The 17,301-nt window shown below is 38.5% G+C and overlaps 1 protein-coding gene across 1 annotated transcript in view; it reads right to left on the bottom strand.

Annotated features, from left to right (window-relative positions):
* The window catches only part of LMBRD2 (LMBR1 domain containing 2), a 1,695,734-nt gene that overhangs the window by 960,216 nt on the left and 718,217 nt on the right, over window positions 1-17,301 (bottom strand). The gene's annotated exons all lie outside the window — the stretch shown is intronic.

Raw genomic sequence — 17,301 nt, 5'->3', positions numbered from 1 at the left:
AAAGGCTGTGTCTCTAACATCTGCTCCTTATGGTAATCTGACTTCCAAAGTCCCCTCCGTCCCCCACCTTTATTACCACTGACTGTTATGTAAGCTGTTTAAGTATTTTTCCCACCTGTTGTTTTAAATAGCTCCATAACACTGAGTTCCTACCCAGCAAATAAGTATTGCTCTCAAGTAAAGTTCCTTTACCACAGATTGTCTCCTGCTTATTTTCCCAGATCTTCCATCTGACTGACACCCTTGCCACACTCTGAGAGAGTCCTGAATTAATCCTGCTCCATCTTTGGTAGGTATTAGACTTACTTTATTATTTTGTACTTCAGGTAACAGTTTTAGAGTGCTAATGCTTTTTTTTATGTGTTGATTTTGCACTTTAAATAATTTTAAATGCCTCTAACACTTCAAATCACCTTGTCCAGATAGTTTAAGTTATTTTGTGGTAGCATTTCACTCCCAAGCAATCTTTTGTGTTTTTACATGGGTGGCCTGGTCTATCTGAGTTGGGAAACGCATACGAAAGCTGTAAGTGTAGTTGTTTTATTGGGCAGAGGACTTAGAAGCCAGTTTCCTGTGTTTTAAGTGCCTAGATAAATTTGGAGAGTTTTTGTGCCACTGTCCATCATGCAGCAGTGGTTAGTAGTGCTCTGTATAGACACAGACTCCTAGAAACCAGATTTTCCCTATAAAACCACCTCTGAAATTGTACCAGTAACCCAGTGAGTGTAGAGCAACTACTTTGTGCGTTGAGTAGCACAGAGCAACAATGTGCATGTTGAGGAGCACTGCCTCTTGAATTTAGTAATCTATAACCTATCTTAGTCTCTAGACCCGAAAGTACTATTTAACAGTACACTATTAACCTCTCATGCACCATACCCTTCTAGCTCACCCAATAAAGGACTGACATCAAAGCTATGTCAAACCCAGAGCTGTTGGACATGCTCCACTTAAAGAAATCCCAATCCCTCAGAGCTACATGCTCTAGGCACCTAAACCTTGTCACCACAATAAACATAACATGCTGGAGGGACAGATTCCTATCCCAGAGACTTCCCATACTCTGGAACAAACTACCTATCTATATCAAACAAAGCTCCTCATTAGCACTCTTCAAGAAAAATCTTGATGATTGAATGGGAGATAGGAAATTCACCCCGGGGATCACTTCTGTGGCTCTGCTCAACAGGGGCACAGGACAATAGTTTTCTTGGGTGGAGAAAACCAGGGTACCTTTTTGGCTAGGCTTATATAGGCCCTAGGGCCAATAGCCTAGTAACCTACCTATGAACCTATATGCACTTTCCTAATTTCTCCACATCCAGTTTGGTGGATATGGGTATAATGAGACAATATAACAGTTGTCTAATGTCCACTGATAGCCATTTAATCCTAATAGAAACAAATACAGTGTGCAAGAGATGTATAAGCACAATTTCTCTGGAGGCAAACCTCATGTCCAAACACATATAACAACCTGAAAGTAAATCATACACGCTAAACCCACTACACATAGTACTCACCCCACATGTAGACCTACTTATGCTGAGGCACTTAATTGCAATCTTCCAAAACCCCAAAGACCGTCCAGACATTCCACCTGCAAAAATCATCTTCAGCAAACCTTAAAGCACTCAACAGAAACAACATCTAACACTGCAAATACTGTCACACCTAATGAAGCCTTAAGTACAAATCCCATAAGGCAAGCCAATACACTAGCCAGGACAGTAGTCATAGGGTACTCCATTCTTTGACATACGAATTTTCCCACTTACCAGGCTGAACAAGGAGAAACTAACAGTTGCCTATCAGGGGCCATACATGCACTCATGTTATTGCATCACAGGTATCAGTATGATTCAGTCATTGTCTATGTAGGTGTAAATGACCTGGTCCAGATTATATGACGAGAAACATTATGGAGCTCTCGCACTATGTGTCACAGGCTGGTATGTGCCTTGAACACCATTCTACCTTTACGAAGGATGATGCTACAATATGAACAGACAATTACACAACACAACAATCATTGTTTAAATACTAAAAAAGGCACCAAAAAATAATGATATCACAGAATACATGCTTACACGTCATAAAATTGCTAATAAAAATATATATAAATTTAAATACATAAATTTTAATGCACATTACATTATTATACACTGTTGTGTCTTTCGGCTTTTCCCGGTTAGGGGTCGCCACAGCGGAACTCCGGTCCACTAATGATTGGCAGTAGATTTTTACATGCTGGCTTGCCGGGCCTAACGCACAACCTTCAACAAAGGAACGCCCATTCACGCATGTCGCCACACAGAAGACGCTCTAACTGAGAATCGAACGGGCAACGTCTAACTGTGAGGTGACAACGTTACCGCAGCACCACCACCGCAGTAGAAAATCATAACTAATAAACCTGAACAAGCTACAGATCCATATCATATTATTATAAAATATATATTAAAATATTTATCATCTATTTAGTGCTTTCAATTTTAATATAGTGCTAATGTTGCATATATCATTCAGTCCTGGCCATGCATAAGAAAACAAATTCAACTGCCAACTTAATTCTGCTTTGTCCAACAGAAGCTCCCAAGAGTCACCTCTTTCAGACTTTTAACTTGTTGCAACACTGAAAACATAAATTCATGGTCCATGCATTCATGTACATGCCTAGCAAGTGCATTACTGACATTTTGCTTCCTTATTGCATATGCATGCTCGTATATCCATTCTTTAAGGATACAAGTTGTTCCACATATATAATAAGCCTGACATTGTTGGCATAAAGCTATATACACCAGCCCTTTAGAGTTGCAATTATATTTCCCTTTTATAATATGTTTTTCCTTTTATTATAATAGAATGGCCTTCTTGAATGTACCTGCAATAATTGCACCTACCACACTTACTCACACTCCCTTGGTGTACTCTAACTGTATTACTTGACTTATTCCTTTCCAGCAGTGTTTTTAAAGTGGTTCCTTTTCTTGCTGTCATTTTGAAACCTTGCTCCAGTTTACCCCTTATCTGCACATCTTCCTGTATATCTTAACTACGTGAAAATGTATATTGTATGGTGTTATAAACATTACCATGGTATCTACAGCTTTTTTTTTCCATTATTGGGTAGTTGTTCCTTATTATGCCCTCATATAGGTAAAAAATACCCATTATACCTCTTGTTTTTAACTTCTTTATACAGTTCACACAACATACCAATAGGATAGCCTCTTTTTGAAAACATAAATATTAAGTTGTCACATTCAATTTCAAAATCCAGATCTAAAGTCACCATCTTGGCTGCCCTTACAAATTGTCCCTTAACCACTGCCTTCTTGTTGCCAATTGTATGAGCACTGGTGAAATGTAGAAATTAATTTGAATAAGTTGGCTTTCTATAAACTTTGGCTATATACCTTTTATTAGCTATGTCCTTATTTAAATTGACATCCAAATATTTGATGGTCTTTTCTCCAATCTCATGTGTGAATTGCAAATATGTTGTTGTATTACTGATGTACTCCATAAACCTGCTTAAGACACCATGGTCTCCTTGCCACAAAATAAAGATATCATCCAAATATCTTAAATAGACCTGGATGTATTGTGCAAAAGGGCTATTAAAAATGTACTGCTCTTCCCAGACTGCCATTACGATGTTAGCAAAATTGGTACTGCATGGTGACCCCATCGCTACTCCAACCTGTTGTAAGAAATATTTATTCTTAAACTGAATAAAATTGTTCTTTAGTATCATTTCAAACAGATTGATATACAAATTAATCTTTGTTTGTAATACCCCTTGTTTTTGCAAGAATACACTAACAGCTTCCAACCCTTCTTGATGAGGTATACATGTAAAAAGATCCTTTATATCAATTGTAAGGAATAAACTATCATTTGAATACTTGTTGCTATTCATAATATCCAAAATGTGCCATGAGTCCTTGCAAATCTATATGTCCATGCACTGCATGAGTTATCAACTAAAAAAGAAAAAATGTGGATTGTCAAATTGGGAGCTTTATTTTCACCTGGGTTGAATGACCAATCTTAAATTATTTTGCAACAGATGACTATATACACACACATATATATATATATATATATATACATATATATATATATATATATATATATATATACATATATATATATATATATACATATATATATATATATATATCTTTCACTGTATTTTTGTCACATATAGATATTTTGTCATATATTAATTATTTAATAATGTTATCCACTTGAGGGTGTTGTAATATTTAGTATAAATGAATGCATGCAATTAGCATTCTTAATGCATTATTTTTGTGGTGTGGTCACTGAAGAAGGCATTTGCCAAAACCGGTATGACCCCACTGGGGTATTTTCTCATGGAGGAATGATGGAACAATAAACTCTTTGTTGGAAGGCTACACTGTAGTGTTGGCCTTTTTGTTGCTGTTTGGTTTATGAAGTACAGCCGTGCACTTGTTATTCATGCAGGTATCAGTGTTTTGTTGGTATCTTTCAAAGGAGAGTCAGGGGAAAGGAAGTCCCCTTCATCTGAAAAGACTTGTTCAGGAGAGTTGAGTTGTGAAGAATAATTCAGAGAATGACCAAAATCTAGTTCAGGGTCTTCTTCAGAGGAGGAAGAATCCAAAGCATGCTTTTATGGTGTAACTTAAGACAGCTGGGTCACAAAAGAAGGAGGCTTCAGTGCCACGATAGCTTTAAATAAGCCTTGGGAGACATGCATCCATTCTTTTTCTCTGGATGGTGTAGGGACATCAGATGTTTAGTTTTTTTGCTTTTTCTTTTTAGGGGCAACATCCACCTGCACAAGCCTTGGAGGTTTGGAACCTTGCCTCATTTCAATAAGTATACCAGGAACCTCCTCCCATACAAGAATCTAAGAGAATACATGTAGGCCCTCTGAGATGACAAGACGCAGTTCCAGCAAGACATCCTCAGTCTGCAAGGCCTCGGGGGTCATACTGGCCACCAATGTGGTCTCAGTAGTGGGCCCTGGAAAGGTAATCCACATATTGTGGTTTCAACTACCTTAGCAGGTACGGTGGACTCAAAGAAGTTGGATTGGGAATCATCTCAGGGTCTATGAGTTTCTTCTTACGGGAGGTGCAACATCAGGAGGCTAACAGTCCCCATCGTAGACTGTGCTAGGCATTACAATCGCTGAGTTTCAAACAAGATATCAATTGAGGATAGTCTTTATCTGAGGGTCTTAGGTACGAATGACTGACAAATGGAACAGGATCTATGGTAGTGTTCCGGCCTAGGGAAAAAAGGCATCTAGTGTATAAGTCCTGACGTACAAAAGTTAAAGTCACACGTTGGACGTAAACCCTTGGGAAGGTCAAGCTTTGGTACCCCAGCCAGACGTCAGTGATAAAAACCCATCTGTGATGAATACTCTAACAGTGATTTCAGTTAGGACACCTCTGCTTCATATGGATGGGAAACCTGTTCCAGACAAGGAGTAGTCTCCGAGACATATACCTGCACCTCCATCATGTCCTATTTATGCTGTAGATGAGGTATGGGTCACTAGATCACGTAATTCTAGTATTATTTGTTTTTCGGATGTACAACATGTTCATCAGATCGGGATCAGAGGATGTTTTGTAGGCCAGACACAGATCACCTCTCATAAGTCTGTAAGAGACAGAGTACAGGGATAAGGCTTTAAGGTGGTCTACACAGGGCATGCTGTTTATGCCCTGTATTCTTTTTGTGAGGAAGCTCCGTGGAACTCCAGTTGTTGCATGAGTATGTTCAGATACATATCAATGGGGCACTGTTTTTTTTTTTTTTTTTTTTAATTTCTCCAAGTCTTTTGGGTTTCTAATACCATGATGGAGTAGCCCCCATTCATAAGTCAAAGTACAACTTAAAGTTCATGAAATTTTGTAATGTTTCAGTCTTTGATGTTGGTCAGAATAGCTCTTGGCAGCAGCTGCAACATGGCCAGTATCTACTACTTATGCAATTTGTATGGAATCTCATATACTGGTAGCATATCTAATTTCTGACATAGCAAATCAAAACCAAAAAATCTAAAGATGCTGAATGGCGCAGTGGTGCAGCAGTTGCATTGCTGCCTCACAGCAAGAGGTTCTCTGGTTCGATTCTTGGCTGGGGTGCCTTCTGTGTACAGTCTACATGTCCTCCGTGCGTTCACGTGGGTTTCCTCCAGGTGCTCAGGTTTCCTTCCACTTTACAAAGACATGCGTCTGGAGCGTTTCTCCCTGGGCTGCCTCTGAAAATTGGCTTCGTTACAAGTTGGACTTTCTGGTAAACAAATGTTAAATAAATAAATAAATAAGTGTATTACTGCTCGATGCTAGGAGTCTAAACAAAAAAACTCCACTACCTAGAAGGTCTCTTCACCCTAGAGAATGCTGACATCTGTGCAGTCACTGAGACATGGTTTAAAGCCACAGAAAGCACACCAACAGTGCAAGGTTATAATACCTTCCACACATTTAGACCAGCTATTTTACAGGCAGGGACTAAAGGTGGAGGTGTCTCTATGTACATCAAAAATAAATATACTTCAAGGCTGGTCAAACCGGACAATGCACTTGAGCTGCTCCACGTTCAGATCACCATAGGCAATATCCAATACCACTTTCTTTGCAAGCAATAGGTCCCTCTCTATAACCCAGGAATCCCATACCATGTATTTATACTTATTAGAAACACTAACCATCCAACCTAATACCATATTCATGGGTGACTTGACTACCCCACTATTAACTGGGAATCCTGTATGACACCAAACATACAGGCACAGAGATTCCTGAATTTTATAAACAAACTCCCTGGACCAGAAAGTCAGTACACCAACTAGGGTTGCAACCATACTGGATCTGGTCCTCACTAATATGGGAGAGTGCTGCACACCCCATACTGTAATGTCTTCCCTGGTAAGGTCAGACCACAAAATGGTCTCCTTTGAAGTAAAAATAAAACCTGGACCACCAGCTAAACCTGGAATATTTAGGAACTACTCTAAGGCTAACCTCCTGCTACTAAGTGATAACTTGGCAAAATTTCAAGCCCCATAAATCCTGAGAACACTGCTGCCTATGCAGAACTGTTCACAGAAACCCTGTACAAGTATGTTAACAGCTGTATAGTGGCAGTTGTACCCACCAGAAAGTACAGAACTAATTCAAAAAACAAGATACACTGGTGGAATCAAAAAATCAATAGGTTGTATAACAGAAGGAAGAAAATCATGGCAAAAATTAGGAGGTGCAGCATCTAGGATAAAAGCACTCTCATCAAACTGAACAAACAACTCAGAGGACAAACAAAATCTACCGAAGTCAAATTTGAGGTAAGTTTGGCCTCTCAGGCCAAGGGCAACCACAAAGCATTCTTAGGTTGTCCGCAACCTCAAAGCCAATACACAATTGTGTAAAGAGCTCATTATAAATGGAGCCACCTATACTGAACCAGAATACATAACAAACCTCCTGGCTGATAAATTCAGCTCCAACTTTACCTCTCTCTCCTTCTCAATCTTCCCTCAAGAAATACCATCATATATATAACTCCCCCTACTATCACTAGGGAACAGGTGCTTAATGCTCTAAGACCAAGAACATTGGATCAATGTGCCCAGACAATATCCCACAATGCCTTCTAAATAGCATGAGACATGGCCTATCAGGGCCTCTGGAATTGCTATTTACCTGTAGCCTCCAAACAGCCTTTCTGCCTCATGAATAGAAAACAGCAAAAGTCATCCCTCTGCACAAAGGTGGGCCATCTACAGACCCTGGAAACTACAGACCCCATAAGTCTCACTAGTCTTATATGTAAAGTCATGGAAATAATTATCATGGAAATGATCAACAGAGATGTAGTAAACTCCAGACAGTAGACCCAACCCATTTTGGCTTCGTCAAGGTCAGATCATGCCTACTCAACCTGGTGGACTTCTTTGAGAAGGTAACCAAAGCAATGGATGAGGGAAAAATCATTCACACTGTCTACCTTGACCTAGCCAAGGCATGTGGCACAATACCACCCTTGGGCACTGTTGACAAATTCAAGAGGTTAGGTACAAACTCATATGTCACCCGGTGGATAGCCAACTGGCCCAAGGACAGGACCCAGGAAGTCAGAATTGGTAGTCCATCTCTACAAAGAGAACAAAGAGATCAGTCCTTGGACCACTCCTTTTTAGCATTTACTTCTAAGAAGTCAAGGCCAATGTCAGTGGTCTCTGACTAAATTTGCAGATGATTGCAAACTAGGAGCTGTCATTGAATCCCACACTGACTGAAATGTTCTCTAGGAGGGGCTGGCACAGACAAACAAACAACTGGTGTCAGAGCCATGGACTAAAACTAAATGCCAAGAAATGTATAATATTTACCAGGGATGGATGACTTCCCAAAGGATATTACCATATTGACAACACACCCCTTAGAGTTGACCCAGTAGTCAGGGACTTAGGGACACACACAAATAGCCTTTGACCATCACGTCTACAGTAATGAGGAAATCATTGTATGTTGCGCAACTTATAAACAAAGGTATGGCATCTAAGTCCAAGCAAGTCATTGTCCCACTGCATTCAGCATTCATCAGACCTATCACTGAGTACAATGTCCCCTTTGGTATGTACTTAACCAGGCATATCCAACAACTGGAACGTCCACAGAGGTTCCTTACTAAAAGAATACAGAGTGTAAGTAAAATGTCTCCTGTATTCTGTTTCCTACAGGCTTTTGAGGAGAGATCTATGTCTGGCATACAGGGCATTGTCAGATCCACTCTGATGGACCTCCTGCGTATCCAAAAAAACAAACAACACCAGAACTACCCATTCTAAAGACTTAAACCTTGCCTGTGATATAAACAGGACCTGCTGGAAAGACAGGTATGTATCCCAGAGATTACCTTGTCTATGGAACAGGCTCTCCATCCAAGTGAAGCCAGAGTTCCTCCCTAGCTCAAGTCAAGTGCAACCTGGACAACTGGAAGGGGAACAGGAAATTCATCCTTGCTTTGGCACCTATTTCTCTAATGGACACAGGCAACTCATAAATGGTTCATCTCCCAGGCCCCTGCTTATACTTATCAAGGGTATCGGAACTTGTCAGAGATTTGGGATGTATGGCTAGGCTTAAAAAGACATTAGCCTAGTAAACACCTATGAACCTATAAGTATGATCGTAAATTTCTTTTTTATAAGACCCGTTGCTTCTACTACTGTTGGAACTGTCTGGGTATCCTTCACACTTCCCTCACTTCTGCCTGCAAATCCTGGTATTTTATGACTTTGTGTCTCTGTACATAAGAGACTGTAATCACTGGGTGTAGCAATTTCAGTGATCAATGCTGCTTTTGTCTTTTTTTCATGGATTACTATATCTGGTTTTCTTGCAACTATTTTTGAACTGTTGGTAAAAGTTGACACCATGTGATATAAACTTTATCATTTTCAATAATGCTTTCTGGCTCAAGGTTCCAGTGTTTTTTAGCTATTTCAATATTACAATGTTTGAACAGGCTTGCCACATTATTATGACTTCATTATACAGTCATTCTGCCATTCCTAGACTTATTCTCTTCCTGTTTCAAAACTTTCACTATGTTTGAGTCTTGTGAGGTCAGCAGATATGTATGTAGTACTGCAATTGCAGATCTATACATGTAATCAATTTTGAGGAGGCCCATACCTCCTTCAAAATAGGGAATGCACAGTCTTGGTATACATTAATTTTTTATAAATCATTTGATGAGCATGAAGTATCCTTCTTGTTTTCCTGTTCAAACTATCCAGCACCTTTTGGGACCAGTCAATCTCTCTAAAACTGTAAGTTAGGGCAAGAAAAGGAAATCGGTTTATAGCTTGGACTTTGTTCCTAGATGTCAACACTGTTTTCAGGGTTACTTTTGGTCTTCTAAAATATTCCTTACTGAGTTTTATTTGCATTTGTTCATGTTTTATTGTTGATCCTTTATCACTTCCCAAATTATTTATACACTCCCTCTTGCTCAAGTTCTTTTTTACCACATTCCTGTCCCAAACTGATGTTTTCTTGGTGCTGTTTCCTGCTTTAAAGGTTGCTTTTGCACATTTATCAAGACCAAATGACATTCTTATATCATCTAAAAAAGTTTTGACCACTTGCAGTTGTGCTTTCAGTTCCTCATCTGACAAACTATACAGATTTAAATCATCCAAAACCAGAAGATAAGAAGTCTTTATACTTTATTGTTTTCTGGGAATTTTTATCATTGGAATAATAACTTGTCCTTTATCACGGCTTAACTGTAAAGCAGTTTGCCACTGTTTCAGTGTCACTGTAATGCAATCAATCAGTGTAGGGTGTATTTTATACATTTTAAGCATTCTTCTATCCATGAATATGGGATACCGTCAAACGCTTATTTGTAGTCTATCCATGATGGCATTTGACTTCTCCCCTTCCTCTCCCTTACTAGCCAGTGTTTTTTGTGGTAAGACTTTATCGGTTATTAATTCAGCTGCACAGTAATATATCCTGTTTACTTCCATTATATTGCATGAATCTCTATGAACAATCCTAATTACTGTGTTCATTTGTTTTATCAAATTTCTAACTTTTGGGGTTTTGCTGACTTTCTGTAGTCTATTTCCTTCATCAATTTTAATATAACTGTCTCTCTATTAAATCAAGCAATTCTTCTCTAGATAATTTTCTTCTAGGGGGGGCACATTATAGAAAGTTCCACAGCATCTTCCTGTGTGACATTCTCTTCAATTTCATCCTGTGTCATCCATTAATCTTTCATATGAGAACTCACTGACCTATCACTCCACAACATTGGCTGTGCCAGAGTTGCCACAGTTTCCAACTTCAACTGAACTTTTGTATTGGTTTCCTACTGAAAGCTCCAATGTATCTTCATATGGGAACTGATCAGATGTTTCCCACTCTACTGGTTTCTCCTTAATTTGGGAATCCATTATTCTATCCTGCTGTGATGTTATCAGTTAGATTTTCTACACTAAATCCTTCACTTTGCAGGTAATCCATAACCTCAGTTTCTATTTCTTTAATTTATCCATTACTAATCCTCTTTTCTACTTTTCCTCTTTGTTTTCTTATCTTTTGAATTGTAAAATGTTCCATATCTGGATGCCTTTGCCTATACTTCTCTTATAATATCTTTGGTGCTGCTCTTTTTGCATTGATTAGTACTGCTTTCTCCTTTGTATAAATATCGCACCACATTAAATATCTTTATATTTCTTCAGATGTTTCCTACTCTCCTGTTTCTCCTTACTCGGGGGACTTGTTGTTCCATCATGCTGTCATATAACCTGTGTTCGACTTTCTACACTACATCCTTCACTTCGCAGGTATTCCATAAGTTCAACTTCTAATTTTTTTAACTTCTACTTTACTGATCTTCTGTTCTACCTTCCCTCTTTGTGATCTTATTTTTTGTATTGTGAAATTTTCCATATCTGGATGCCTTTGCCTGTATTTCTTTTGGAATGCCTTTCAGGCTTGCCTATTTTGCATTGATTCATTTGGCTTTCTCCTTTGCATAACTATTGTACCACATCAGAACTCTCTTTCTTTCCCATGTCCATATTTATTTTTTATATCTTTCAAAAATCTCTAGGTTTTATTTACATTTTTTTGCACTTCTGCAGTTGCTTTGTTTTCCAAACAGCCCAAGGTGCTCTACATAATGTTTTTCATACATTTGTTGTATTTTTATTTGAAGCTTCTGACAGTTTTTCTTGAGCAAGTATTTTTCTTTCCTCTAACGCTGCGGTGGTGGTCAAAAAATGTGAACACAAGACCAAGAATCACCAAAATCCACGGCCACAGTACCCAAATCTCCAAAAAATGTGGTTAGAAGCAGTAAGTTAAGAACAGCACATTTATTGGTACGTAATCTGAATCACACCAAACAGCAGCAAACAATAAACCAAGCGCTTTCGCTCGGTTATTACCGAGCTTCATCAAGGTTAAAAAATCTGTTGTGTAGTCAGCCATGTTAAATACTAAATGCAATATCACATGACATACCCCCCCATGTGAATCATCCCTAATCAGTTTCTTAAAAATACAGTGTGTATAAACTTTCCTTAAATGTTAAATATATATTCCAATCCAAGAATCAAACTCAACTTTAAATTCAGTAATACCAAGAGTGAAAATATATAATATATTACAACACATGTAAAAACACATAAAAAATAATAAAATAAATGGTAATGAACATGACAATAATAATTATTAAACTAAACCATGAAAGTAAATAAATGTGACATCTTCATTACCAATACAGCACATGGTAACCAAACTGAAGGCATTAGGCTGAACTGCAAGTACATCCAATACCAGTGTGTTTAATGGGGAAATTTAAGCAGTCTACAAGAACCCCTGTTATAATCATGCCCTTCTTAATTTGAGCACACTGTTTATATTCAAGGCGTCATTCATGCCCGGTGGTCTAATTGCATCCAGTCTAAGCTGCTAAAACAGTTCCCGGTACTCCAACCTAGTTTCCCAGTTCCCTCCCCGTGGGTCGGGTTGTCACTTGTTCTAGAATTATAAACTTAATTTGCATATTTTCACATAGTTGTGAATGCTTAAAAAAGGCATTGGTCATTTTACCCTTACTAATATCATATTGATGTTCATAGACTCTTTTTCTAAAAAGCCTTTCTGTCTTGCCTACATAAAAACTGTGACAATGTAGGCAGATTCCCAGGTATACCACTCCTTTGGTGGCACAATTAACGTATTGTTTAAACTTGTATCTAAAATTTCTGGAAGGGATAGAAATAACATCTTTATTCAACATGAAGGCACATTGGTTACATGAACCACATCTATGGGTACCCTTCTTCATTCTACTGGACTCATTCTTAACAGCCTTATTTTTCTCAAAAAATTCTTTCAAATTCATTCCTCTTTTTCTAACAAAACCTGGCACTGAAGGAATGAGATGTTTTATATCTTCATTCACTGAAATAATGGGCCAATACTTTAAGATGACCTGTTCTATTACCTGAGAGTCTGAAGAACATGTATATGCAAAACTATTCTTAAATTTGGAGGTGTTGTTGTCTATCACCAACTCCGTACCGGCTATCCCGGCACCTAATAAAGGGTAATACCTAGATTCCCTGTTATCAGTGACTTCCTGGGCCAATCCATCAATCGAGTTGACTCGATTAGTAAAGTATCTTTTTTCTATAAATAAGCCACAGAGTGTGTTGGCTTCCTCCAAAAAATATTCAAAAGTGCTACACATTCTCAAGGCTCTAATCATTTGGCCCTTAACTATCCCTTTTTTCTGGTAAAAAGGGTGCCCTTCTAAAAATGAAGGTGCAGCGTTAGAAAAGGTAGTCTTCCTAAAAAGTTTGGAATGAAAACAGCTGTTTGCGTAGTCCTTAATTAATGTTACATCCAAATAATGTAAAACATCCTGGTCGATGTTGTGAGTGAATCTAAGAAAATCAGTACATCCATTGATGTGTTCCAAAAACCCATTCAGGTCATTAATAGAACCATTCCATAGTAGGCAAATATCATCTAAATATCTGGTATAATGTGTAATGAACTTTTTCCATGGTGTATTGAACACAAATTCCTGCTCCCAATGGTAGAGTACACAATTGGCGTATAGCGAAGCACAGCATGCTCCCATCGCCACGCCTTTCTTTTGGCGAAAAAACTCTCCATTAAAGTAAATAAAATTGTTTGTCAAAACTGTGTCCATTAAGTCCACCACTAAATTGATGACGTTGCTAGCCAACGTGCCATCAAGCGTAAGGGTTTGCCTAAACCATTCAAGTCCTACTATGTGAGGGATACTTGGAAATAAGTCTATAATATCAATGGTTACCATGTATAGCTCTGGACTAAACATCTGTCGGTTAATAACTTTTAAGAAATGCTAGGAGTCTTTGCAAATATGTGTAATTGGTGTTAAGACTCTTTTGGCTATATGATCTATAAATTTTGCTAAGGGCTCCGTAATACTGCCTGCCCCAGAAACAATGGGCCTAAATCTTAGAGGGGCTAGGCCTTTATGTGTTTTCGGAATACCAAATATTATTGGTACCCTTGGCTTCATAACATGAAAATAGTTGTATAGCTGCTCATTAATAGTGCCTTGCAAGAGGTGGTCGTATAAATAATAACTAATTTTGGCATAAGCTAAATTAATTTCATTAAGGGACACCAGTTCATATTGTTCAACATCCTGCAACATTCCCTGTAGGATGAAATCGTAATCTAACTGGTACATTAGCACCACACCCTCCTTTGTCAGGTTTCATAACCCGGCATTTTTCCTGCTTTAAATTCTCAATCAACTGGAATTCTTCGATACTGAGGTTCAATGGGCACTTGTTTTTCTGGTTTTTACCAGCTGTTCTAATTTCTCTCTCTACCATTTCCTCAAATATCTTAAGAGATGGGTGTGTGGGGGAGTTAAAGGTGCTAGTTCTGGTGAGATCTGAATGGGTACTGGGTTGACCCTTAAAAAATATTGAAAGGTTTAGCTGCCTAATGAACAATTTAAAATCTATCAATGTGTTAGTGGTGTCAAAGGGACTACATGGGACAAAGGTAAAACCTTTTGAAAATAAAGTAAAATGCTCATCTGTGAGCAAGCAATCAGTAAAGTTGTAAATTGTAAAATTATCTTTTCTGAAAATAATTTTCTTGGTAGGGACCACATCCATTGTTAATGATAAAACATTAAGTGGTTCTATTTCTGTATACGATTCCACCCTTGTTTCTGATGTCCCATCCCCCTCACTCCCCTGTTGGGAGGGTGTTGAAAATCCTGGTAGGATTGTTTCCTGCCCCTCTCAGCAATTCTTTCACTCCTCCTGGGTGGTTCATTGTCAACCCTAACACCCTTATTGCTACATTCCACCATGTTGTCCCCTTCCACAAACACAGTGTCATAGTTATTTCTCCAACCACCATTTCTGTAAATAGGGTAGGCTAAACCTTCCTGGTATTCGTGCATATCCCTGTCAAGTTTCTTAATTTTCCTATTTAAAACTTTTAAACAGTGTTGGTCAACCTCATAAAAAACATTGTCATAGCTTCTTTTAACACTTCCAAAATTCACATCATTAGTAACATTTTGGTTAAGTGCGGTCAGCTCCTTCAATAAGAGTTCAGCCTTGGATTGGTACTCCACAATTATTAGTTTCAACATTTCTATAACCGCATTGTTAAAAATGTCACATAACTTGTCAAACAATTCAGTCCCTGGGTGCACACAGTTAGGAAATTTAAATAAACGAAGACCTTTGGGAACCCTGTTAGACTACTTATATGAATGCATACAGGTTATCTCCAACTGGTTGTTTTTAAGCATATATAACTGGTCTCTAAACAAGTTAAAGTTATTCTCAATGTTTCTGTTAAAATTGGAGTCTACAGTACCTTGCTGAAAATGGAACTGCTTTTCAGTCCATGCTCCAAAGTTAAAATCCTTGTTTGTGTCCCTTGTATTGTCATCTCTTCTTGGTTTACCACTAGCAACATTTTTAGTGGAAGACGTACCACGTTGTGAATTGGCTCGCTGCGGTGGTGGTGCTGCGGTAGCGTTGTCACCTCATAGCAAGACGTTGTCCCGTTCGATTCTCAGCTAGAGCGTCTTCTGTGTGGAGGCATACATGAATGGGGCGTACCTTCGTTGAAGGTTGTGCGTCAGGGCTGGTAACCCGGTACGTAAAAATCCACTAACAATCATTAGCAGACCGGAGTTCCGCTGTGGCGACCCCTAACCGGGAAAAGCCGAAAGACACAAACAAATCCTCAACAGTCCACTATATTGTCTTTATAGCTCTTTTTGGCCTATTAATTTTTGTGATTTTTGTGGACTACTACTTCCTTCTACAACAGGAGGGCTATCCTCCTCCCCCTGGGACTGGCCTAGCCCTATTGTAGGAATGTTTCCGTGTCTTGAGAATTCTACACTCATTTTTTCCGGTCCTTGTACTAGTGTGAGTACCAGTACTGGACACTTTTTATCCTGGGTCTTGTGCAACCAACTATCTTTTTTATTTTTTAACCTACTTCTCTCTATGATATATGCTATATAAAATGCAGTCTATTTATCAGTGTTGTCTTGGTGAGATTTTTGTGAAAAACAGAGTCCACCTCATGAAGGTACTCACCAAGACTTGAGGATGAATTCAGTTCCAGTAATACTACTCTCCTTTGCTTGCTGATTTCTCTCTCCATTTAGACCCCTTTCATCTCTCTATTTGGACCTCTGTACTCAACAACTGGTTTGATGAGGGCCGAGTACAAAGGAACAATGACATGACTCCTGACACAATGACTCCAGTGTGTGTCATCCTTCAGATGAGATGTTAAATCAAGGTCCTATATGCCAGATTCCACAGCACCTATTGAAAGAGGAAAGAAAGATTCCCCAGTACCCTGACCAAACTTCCCGGAGTAGCACAAAGACCACCTCAAGTCTCTCCTGAAGACAGGGCACTAGCCTAGTGGAGACTAACCCAGTTAACAAAAGCTAAAGAAAAAAAAAATAACAATCCATGTTTTAATACATGCACATATCTTTAGCAAACTGCTGCAAGAAAGATGACAGCATGGATATCCTCTTATATTAGTAATGACCTGATATCCAGACTCTAATAAATGCACCCAGCCTAGAAATAAAGTCCTAAGTTCTGGAATTCTGGAAGAGACACTGGGTCTTCTGTAGTTCCAAGAATTATTATTGCAACAGTGAAACGTGATGAATATTGTATAAATTCACACAGAAACACAGAACATATCCAAACTGGGAAGCAAACTAGAAATCTAAGTACTCTGAAGCAGTAATGCTAAACATTGCATCACTGTGCCACTCATGCTAAGGAAGACTTCACTAATGCAATGTAAAAGGGTGAACATATGACACAAGACACAGCAATTCAACAAGTAAAAAAAGCCAGACAACAAATATGGATGCATTAGCTGCCCTTTTATAAAATTCTTCCATGGAAGTAGCAACAACTCATCCATTACTGCTTATGTTTCATATATTAATGTTACTTTAGCACTTCAGTGGTTTGACTGCCTTACAAAAATACATTTACTTCCTGCTTTTGTTAGTTCTGCTGCACATTTCTGAACTACTATGAAAAGTGCTTATTTTCCAGTCTTCTGCTCTGTATCCTTCAAATATATGGTGCTATTCCTTTTTGTGCCTCTTCACCTTTCTATTTAAATGTGATGCCTGTTTGCTGTCCTTAATGGCCTGAACTGAAAC

Source organism: Protopterus annectens, chromosome 1.part0 (genome assembly GCF_019279795.1).
Source record: "Protopterus annectens isolate FY-2018-M chromosome 1.part0, PAN1.0, whole genome shotgun sequence".
Lineage (NCBI taxonomy): Eukaryota > Metazoa > Chordata > Ceratodontiformes > Protopteridae > Protopterus > Protopterus annectens.
The sequence above is the reverse complement of the archived record's forward strand: the minus strand, read 5'-3'. Positions and strand labels throughout refer to the sequence as shown.